The sequence below is a fragment of the Alligator sinensis genome, unplaced genomic scaffold, assembly GCF_000455745.1.
Source record: "Alligator sinensis unplaced genomic scaffold, ASM45574v1 scaffold31_1, whole genome shotgun sequence".
Taxonomy (NCBI): domain Eukaryota; kingdom Metazoa; phylum Chordata; order Crocodylia; family Alligatoridae; genus Alligator; species Alligator sinensis.
The window spans coordinates 2,235,298-2,244,943 of record NW_005841884.1 but is presented as its reverse complement, the minus strand read 5'-3'; the positions used below and the strand labels follow the sequence as shown (position 1 = coordinate 2,244,943).

Genomic DNA, 9,646 nt, shown 5'->3' with positions numbered 1-9,646 from the left:
TTTTGAAGAGGATGTCACTATGAAATGTCACTATGTCCTGAAAGTGGCCATTTTAGGGATCCCTATGATTACAAGGGACTGGACTCGGTGGCCCCGCAAGCACCTTCCAGTCCAATTTTTTTAAGACAAGACAATGTGAGGTCTGACCTAGGAACAAGAGAAAGCTCAGAGCATGTTTGTAGACATTCCCATCACTTAAACTCAGGAACTTGAAAGGTTTTGTTTGGTTGGTATCTAGGAAGCACCAGTACATTATTTCTTCAGAAGAATTCACTCTATAAGAAAATCAGGTGAACAGGAGTTCCCAGATGCTCACCACTTTCAAAACTCCACCCATTTGTCCAGTGCCTAAGTATGAACTGAAACGCCTCGTTCCCATTCTGTAAAATCTTAGTTAAAGAAAGAAGAGATGAAAATCCCATTCAGATGGGCCCAAAGCAAAGCCATGCAACCAAAATCACTTACTTGGAGGAAGCCACACATTCTCAAGGACATGGTACAGTCCCATCTGTAACTCGTTCATATCTAGTGCACTTGCTTGAGGCTAAGGTAGGCATGTTCCCCTACAATTTATTTCACTGTACAATCCCATTTCATTGCATATCTTTAAGGTAGGTTGAGCTTTTGTGAAGACACCAAGCATCATGGGTAGGTAAGGGGCTTTCCACTGAATGATTCATTTGATTAATTTAACTTTTTTTTTAACCTTCTAATAATTCTCAAACAAAAACTTCACAAGTTTATTCACACATACTCAGAACATTGTAAGTGAAAAAAAAATTAAGCCTTTGCTCACAACTTACTATTGATGTTGTGTGAGTGGCCACCTAAGTCATGTGACACTATTTTTTTTCTTCTGTCCCCTGATTTAATAATCTAAGCTTTAGAAGCAGAAGGAAAACTTAAAGAGCACTGTAGGTGCCTTGCAAGAGGACTTGATCTCCTGCCCCCAATTGCTTTTGAACATCTCTAGTGAATTAAGGCTAACATATCCATGTAAGGCTGGAAAATTGTGATAAGGATCCAAGTCACAGAGATACTAGGACTGTCATTCTCACAGGTCTTTAGATCCCTAATTCTGAAATCAGTGGAATTTAGGTGGTTCTGAGGATCTGGGTCTAAGGCCATGTTTATACCGCTTGCTTCTTGCTCCCTTCCCCCAACATTAGGACTGACACCAGTGAAATAAGCCTTGCTACATCAGAGATCAGAACTGGGTAGAACTGAAGGCCAAGGAGGAGCCTCAAGCAGCTTGGAGTGGACCTGAGAGCCTTCACCCTCCCCACATATAGTACTGTCCCAAGGTAATGAACCTCCTGAGTACAGCCCTGAGATGTGCACTCAGGTCCTATCTGAGATGCTCCTTAGGCATCAACACTGCAAGGTTGTTGTGTACTTGAGTGGCAGTGAGTGTGGGGGAAGGATAGGGAAGGGGAGGGAGCATTTTGTCAGCAGTGGTCCTCGGACTGAGTGGGAGACTCTTGTAGACACACTCCAAGTGACTCACACAGAGAGTCCATTGCAGAGCTAGGAGTCCAGTTCTCCTTGTTCACTGTCCTATGCTTTGACCACAAGCCTCTTTCACTCCAAGTTCAAAGTATATGGTTCACTGGGAAGCTGAACCAGAAATCTCCTGCACCTAATGAAAAGTTTAAACCAGCGATGCTCAACTTCTGACTTGTGGGACTCCCAGAGCTGTAGCAATTAAATGGTGCTATCACTCTCCCACCACCAAATTTCCAGACCCATGGGGAACCCTGCAGATCAGATGGCATGGCCCCAGGTATCAGATTGCACCAGCGCATGGGGCTACTTCATGGGTGGATCCTGCACACAGGTTCAGATCAATATTTGGAGCCAGACCAGGACGTCAGATCACACCTGTGGACTGGCTCCCCTTCCTGACCCCTGTCTAGATCTGACTTGAACTACTCACCTGGCCCCTGCAAACACCATCACTTTTGAAAATATAGACCCTGTTGGTCAAGGGAAAAGTCATGTCTTAGGGAACCAGGCAGATTCCCAACTCTGAGAAAGAGTTGTGGGGACCTGGAGTTCTGAAAGCTTTACTTATTATCCCCAGGAAGTACAAACCAGTGCTAATGGAGTCAGCAAAGCAACACCAATTTACAGCAGTGGAGATTCTAGCCCTATGTCCTTTAGCATCATCAAATGTCATCCCCTGACAGTGGCAATGGCTCATTAGGGAAGGAGGAACAAATCCATGTTGAGGGGCTTCCAGATGATGCTCAGAGGATGGTTTGATTTTTCCATCAAGCAATTACTTAAATGGTGTTCAGGATTCTTTTGCATTGGAGCAGAACATAACCTTTATTGACATTGTGGCTGCTGCGACATCCGTTAAGCTGACAGAGGAACTGAACACAAGCTGATCTTTATGATGGATTTGGCATTGTCGGGACTGCTTTGCTATTAGTCACTGGACAAGAGAGAGCTGATTGCCAGTGGAGTGATCCACAGCCATTGGCATCCTAAGTGCTGGCCCTGTTCATATTCGTGGGAGTTTGCATCTTTTTCATTTCTGACCTAGTCAGCATTTCACAGAGCGAACATGTGATCACAACCATCGTAGCAGCACACCATGTATCAGGAGCATAACGTCTCCTCTACCTGCAAAGGAGTCCTATATATCTATCTCAGAAGACAAATAAACACTTAAAAAAAAAACCACGAGATCTACTGAACAGAGAGAGCCATTGATGGAGATCTATGCTAGCCCATTAATAATATGGTGCTGTGCTTGCATCTGGAGCTATTTCAAGTTGTTCCTTGTATATTAATCATGTGCATTTTATATAATAAAGCCCTGTTCATAGCCACAATCTAGGACACCCTTATTCCCATATGGCACATTTAATGACTTAGCAAGGCTAACAGAGCTTTGCATTCTAAAAGGAAGCTATCGTTGGGCCCATACCAAGCTGAGGTCCTCTGGAGGTAATAAAACACGGAGGAGATGCTATCTAGTGGATTTGGCGCATTTCATTCCCTTGAAAGTCAAGCAGACAGCTGATTTAAAGTTTCCAGCTAGGTCATACAAAAGTCAGCAGCGGCTGCATCCAGCCGAGTTCAGAGTTTGAATATTTATGGTGTCAATCTGAAATCCAGATAACCACAAATAATCTAAACCCATTAACTCCCCCTGCACAAGAGAAAGCTCTCTGGACGTTAATGCCCAGATTGCTAGGGTTACCATGGGATCGTGTACGGACTCTTTTTATAAAGGTCATTATGCACTGATGATGTGTCAGGCAGTTCCCGCCAGATCGGTCTGCCTTCCAGGAAAGCTGGCATTGGTATCATGTGATTAGCGATGTTTGGAAGCACTGAGATACTGAAGCATTCAGGTCAAATCTAGTCCACCAGGGGATAGTCTGATAAATTGCAGTCATCAATACACTGCAGGGCAGAAATTCAAGGTAATAATAATTCTACCCACTTATCAGAGCTGCCCAAGCACTGCAGCAGACCACACCAGTTTGTGCACAAGTACACACCAATGTACATGTCATCAGCCAGGAAGGGAGTTTGCCTTCTAATCTAAATGCTTGCTTTTTCAGATATGTGTTCAACTCACCTTTTCTTTGTCCATTCTGATTTTTGGTAACCCAGCAGGTCATTGCAAGTGTCCTTGAGACCTGGCTTGCAAGTGGCAAGGAAGTGGGTGGGTTTAGGATCTGTTCGTTCATATCATAAAACCATCATGTCATCTGACACTTTTAACTGCTCCAGGGAGACTCAACTGACATACTGGTATGGAGGCAGCAATGCAGGCTAGGCTTGTGTGCACTGTGTCCCCTTCCTCCTGTTCTCTAATAGCTTCCTGCAAGAAGGCATCTAAGGCCTCATCTTGAAAAGTGCTTAGGACCTGTAACTCCCACTGAAGGGAAACAGGTCAGACCATCTGCCTTCACTATAGCAGTGGTCTTTAGCCCTGATTCAGAAAAGTAGTTAATCACAAGAAATAGGGACCCTTTTCCCAGACCATACAAACCCAGACAAAGGTGATATTGCAGCATGATTACCAGTGAAAAGCATTCCCTTGCTGTTCATTACAAGCCAGAGGAACACAATGTTAAGAGGTGCATCCTCTGCCCATCTAGCATTTGAACCAAAGTTGCATCACTATATTATCAGGACACACTGACAGTGTGACATTGTCCCTCAAGAGTTCACAGGTTTGAAGCATGGGACATCTGGCGCTCTGCAGAAAAATGTCAGTGTGCAAAACATTCCATTAGCTTAGAAGCTGGCTGTCCATATTTGGAGCATCCAGGGGCCACGTGTGATGCCAGCATGCAGCCCGTAGGCCACACAGTGGGAGGGGAGGGGAGCAGGCTCCCAGTACCTACTCCCACCCGGCCAGCAGTACATCCTGTCCCCCACCCCCTTGGAACCTTCCCCACCCAGGAGAGGCAACAGCAGAGGCCCATGGGCCACCTATTGGACAGCCTGAGCTTTGAAAAATGGTGTCATTAGCAGATATTAGCTATCATATCCCAGAGTAGACACTCTACCCAGCAAACCCTCCAGAAACACCTCAGCTTCTCCCACTGAAGCTCCATGAAAAAAAGATCTTGGCAATGTTTGAGTGTTTTCCTTTTGAAAATAGCACATGCAGTGGCAGTGAGATGACCACCATTTTAGCAAACAACAGGGACTGAACAGCTTCCGAGAACTAACTCCACAAGTCTCTATGGCTTGAGTTAATGGGAAAGATCTTAAACGGAGACCTGTGACAGATCTATAATGCAAGCAATTCAGCATTTGCATTCATTTCCATCTCAAGTGGCCCGTATGGCTAAGTATGATCCATTGCTTTTCCATTTCCTATCCACTTGTGCCACAAAAACACAGCAACCACGGAGTACTTTAAGATAGTCCAGTATGAGAAAGGCAGAAGAAAGAATACAGCAGTACTCCCCAAAATACATTAGGCATCTGCCAGTTATGGTATGACGAGACTCTAACAGAGAAACACCAACTAAATAAGACCCATTATAACACATGAAAACTGAGCAGTGTTACTCTTCAACAGAGAGAAGGGTGGGTAAGTGTTCCAGTTTCTGTATATTAGGAAATCTATTCCTGGTTCACACTAATAGCAAATTGGCCTTTGCCATATTTGAAATCCCCATGCCAAACTCCCAGCTAGAACCAAGCAGTGTTCCCTTCATCCCCAACCCCATCCTATTGCAGTCATTTACCAAGCAGACACTGACAAAGCCAGTGACTATGTCATGCCATCCATCACAAGAAACTAAACCAGGAAGGCGTGAAGAGATGGGTATAGAGACGAGTCTGACAGTTACATGGCTAGATGGGAAATGCCAATAGCTTTGATACTGTAGAGCCCCCAGCCTGCAAAAACTGGTGATTTGATACTGCAGAGATGGGACAAGTGGCAAGCAGAGAGCTATGGCTCAAGGCTTACAAATGAATGCCAGCATAATTAGGACATTTGGGGCAGACTAAGGCAATGCAGCATTGTAAGGCACTGCATGTGTTGATACCGTATCTGGTTCACTCCCAATTTAGTGATCTTAAAGCTTCTCTGGGCCTTGTTCCTGCACACAATGACATAGGGAAAAAGCAAGGAGGTGAATCAAACAGTGACTCAGTCCAGAAAGGATCCACACCCCCTGCTCACCTCTGAAATGGCTTTGGAAATAAATGAGCGGAAGGGTTTGGCTGATTGCCTTCAGGGGCCCTTGGACATGTGACAGATGTTTAGTCCTTTGGGGTTGCATTCTATGGTCCCTAAATTGAAATGGTGAGTTTTATTTTTCTCTCGCTGAGTACATGTCATTGGTCTTAAATCCCATGAAATGCCCAGTGTGCCATTCACACTAAGTTACTGCAGGGGGCGATGCATAACAATCCACACTTCTGATCTCTTTGCACAGTAAAAGCTTTGTTATCTGGCTTGAGTAGGGTAAGGGGGGTGCCGGTTTTCTAAAAATCCTGGTTATCTGAGAGTTAAACCGGCCCCAGCCCACAGTGGCAGCCCCCCCTGCCCTGCGCAGATCCCTTTCCCCTCCCCCCGCGGCAGACTCCCAGCAGCTCCTCTATCGGCAGCGTCACTAACTAATGTAAACAACAGAAATACTTGATGCACATGCCGGACAGACTTGGCAAAGATTCTGGTTGCTAAAGTGACAATTTGTATTGAGGGATATTGGAAATTTCGGTTAATAGAGTATTCCAGTTAGTAAAATGCTGGCTAATGCAGCTTTTACTGTACTAAACTATAGCAGGGGCACCACACACCACTAATCCGCGCTACAGACCAGTGATGTTTATAGCTCATAGCTCATTGATATGTACAGATGACCGAAAGTGGTACAATTTCATTAATTTAATTCAATGTAATTTCATTAATTTAATTCATTTTTACACATATTTTACACATATATTAAAACTTTTTTGAATTTTTTATACCTATATTTTTAAAAAAATATATTCTTATTTTATTCTTATTCTTTTCATTCGTATCTTTATTTTATTCTTTTTTATGTTCCTATTTCTATGTCATCAAGTGAACTTTATTTTGTGTATAAATCCACTTATTTTTTTATTTCACTCAAACAACCACCCCTACAAACAAGTGCTGAAATTCTCCAAGTGGTTATAACATGCACACAAATCTGCACCCTGTGAATTTCTTAGATAGATATATAGATATATAGATATATCTTTGAATGGATATTGGAGTATTGTGGTGTGCTAATTGGAACTCCAATAATACATTCTCTGCATTATCTCACAGGGGGTCCCCATCTCAGAAGACATCTGGAACCCCCCCTTCTGCACCCACATTCCTGCAGCCACATTCCTGCACTGTTGGGGATCATTATTTCGTTCAGTGTTTCCCTTTCATCCCCAGACACTACTCACCATGTCCCTCTTTGGATCTCTGTTCCCATAACCCCTCAAGTCATGGTTTCCTCAGGTTGTTCCCCATGCTCCGCTCACTCTGCCAAATTCAAATCCGTATACTAACCATCCAAGCTCCCTGCTAGGCTAACAAGAGACCCTGAATGGACATACCTCCCCCCCACTTAGGAAACAGAAACAGAGCTGCTTCATTATCACCTCCTCCCTCTCCTAACAGGGCACTGAAATTCTCAGAGTGCTTATAATATGCACATGAATCAGCACCCTGTGAATTTCCTATTTTTCAGCATGCGTACTGGGTGTCAAGTTAATGTGACCAGCGGTAGGCAATGCATTTTAATGTTTTTGCCGCATTTCACCCCCCATACAAACAAAGCAAAGGAAAACCTCCAGACTTCAGCCCTTTCCAGCTCCCCCAACCCACCATCACGGAAGCCTGTCGACCCCGACCCCCACTAAAGGCAATGTACTTATGAGACAAACAGAAGTGTTTCAACAAAAGTTTTTATTTTATTTGTAAAAACACTCAACGGTAACTGAGGCAACAATGACTCCAAGATCCCTTTCTGCCTCCATGCTGATGAGAAGGGTCCCCAGCCGATAGGTATGTTGCTGGTTTTTTCTCCCTAGATGTAGTACCCTGCACTTGTCCGCATTGAATTCCATCCTATTCTCATCGGCCCACCTCTGTAGCTAGATGCCGTCCCTCCCTTCTGGCATGCCCACCTCACCCTACATCTTGGTGTTATCAGCAAACTTGGACAATGTGCTTTCTGCCCCCTTGTTCAACTCATTGATAAAAATATTAAGTAGTACAGGCCCAAAGTGATTCCCCCAAGGCACTACTGGGATTTGAACCCAGGATCTCCTGTTTACTAGACAGGCACTTTAACCAACTAAGCCACAGTGCCTATGTGGCCAAGTAAGGTCACACAATGGCCCCCTGAGCAGTGTTTGCAAGCTGAGGGTAGGGGGCACCATGCCCTGTCTACCCATATCTCTGTCTGGCTGCTGCTTCCTGCACTTCCTCAGACCAGGACTCACTGAATACCTCCCTCCGGCCTCAGACCAGGACTCACTGAATCCCTCCCCCCTGGTCTCACAAATATTGTGAAGCATGCAGGCTGCCACAATGAACACTATAATGTTTTCTGGCTCCATCTTGAGCCTGTAGTTCAGTGAGCTCCGTTGTGCTTTCAGGCAACTAAAGGTGCATTCAGTGGTCATCCAGCATTTGTTGAGGAAGTAGTTGAATACCATCATTTGCCAGTCAGTAACTTGTCCTCCATATGGCTTCATGAGCCAAGGCAGGAGGGGGTAAGCTGCGTCCACTATGATAAGCAGGGGCATGGCAACACCCCAGACCACTGCATCAGGGATCCTGGGCACATATTGTCCTTTCTCCATCATGCCACGCAGTGGCAAGTTTTGAAAGACATGCGCATCATGCATGCTGCCTGCCCAGCCTGTATAAATGTTAGTGAAGCATCCTCAGTGATCAACTATGGCCTGGAGGATCACAGAGGCAAATCCCTTCTTGTTGGTGAATGACTGGCTCCCCTGGGATGAGGATAGAACCGGGATATGTGCACTCTCCAATGCATCCACACAGTTAGGGAACCCCATGATCTTGAAGCCTCTAACAGCTTCCCTCAGGTTATGGAGAAAGATGAAGCTGTTTGCCATGACATCCTGCAGTAGCTGGCATACCTCACGTATTGCCATCCCATCTGTGCAGGAAGCCATACTGAACTGGTTCCTGATGAAGTAGAGGCTGGTGGGGGTGGCCATCCTCTTTTATGGTGCAATGGGGTGGCACATGACAGTGTACTGGCGCTCAATGTACAGCGACAGCAATGAGATTGTGCACAAATGTGTCCCCACTATAAGGAAGCTCTTGAGCCACTGTTGATCATCCCAAGTCAACAGTACAATACATTTCCACCAGTTAGAGCTGCTTGTACCTTGTGATCATCGCTCTGTAGGTTGATCCACAGAACCCTGTTGGCCTTGAGATCCATGGCTTCCTCTCAGTTCTCCAACTCTAGCTCACAGCCCATTGACTGGTATAGCAAGGCCTGCAAAGTTGCTACCCTGCTTTCTCACCTTTGTAGCAGGTCCATCATAGTCTGCATTGCATTCAGCAGTATCTCTGCATTACTGAGTGCCTCCGTTCTCTGGTTGGACATATCCAGGGCAGTCAACAATATCTGATTCTCCTCACAGATTCCATCAGGATTCTTTGAAACTATGTTGTTATGCAGGACACAACAGCTACTGTTTCTCTCATAGCATTACCTTGCTTGCACTAAGGGGGTTGAATAGGTAGGGCTGTTGAACAGGTCCATTAGCATTATAACAGCCCTGCTCTTTACATGTGAATTCCTACACACATCAGGTTCCTGTAAGCACCCCTTCTCTAAAAACTGGAAGCGTCCAATGACCCCAGAAACCCATGATCCGCCCAAAGCCATACATAATAGCACTTAGTGGACCAATGAATAGACCTGCCATGAAGTATCACCCCAGCAAACACCCCCAACCTGGCAGAAGCCAGGAGAGAAATGTGGGTATGAGATCCCCATGCTCTTTTTGAATAGGTCCCATTAGCACATCAAGAGCTATGCCAGACATTGAGGTGCCAAAACTACCAAGTAATATCATAGCCACAAATGTCCAAAATCTCCCTAAACCCATTTTCGATTATATGGACTCAGTGGAAAAAAGG

At 45.1% G+C, this 9,646-nt stretch overlaps 1 non-coding gene across 1 annotated transcript; it reads right to left on the bottom strand.

The window, feature by feature from the left end:
- Window positions 1-7,755: 7,755 nt before the first annotated feature.
- TRNAT-AGU lies at window positions 7,756-7,829 on the bottom strand. The gene has a single exon. It is a non-coding gene; the product is annotated as a tRNA-Thr (tRNA).
- Window positions 7,830-9,646: the final 1,817 nt, after the last annotated feature.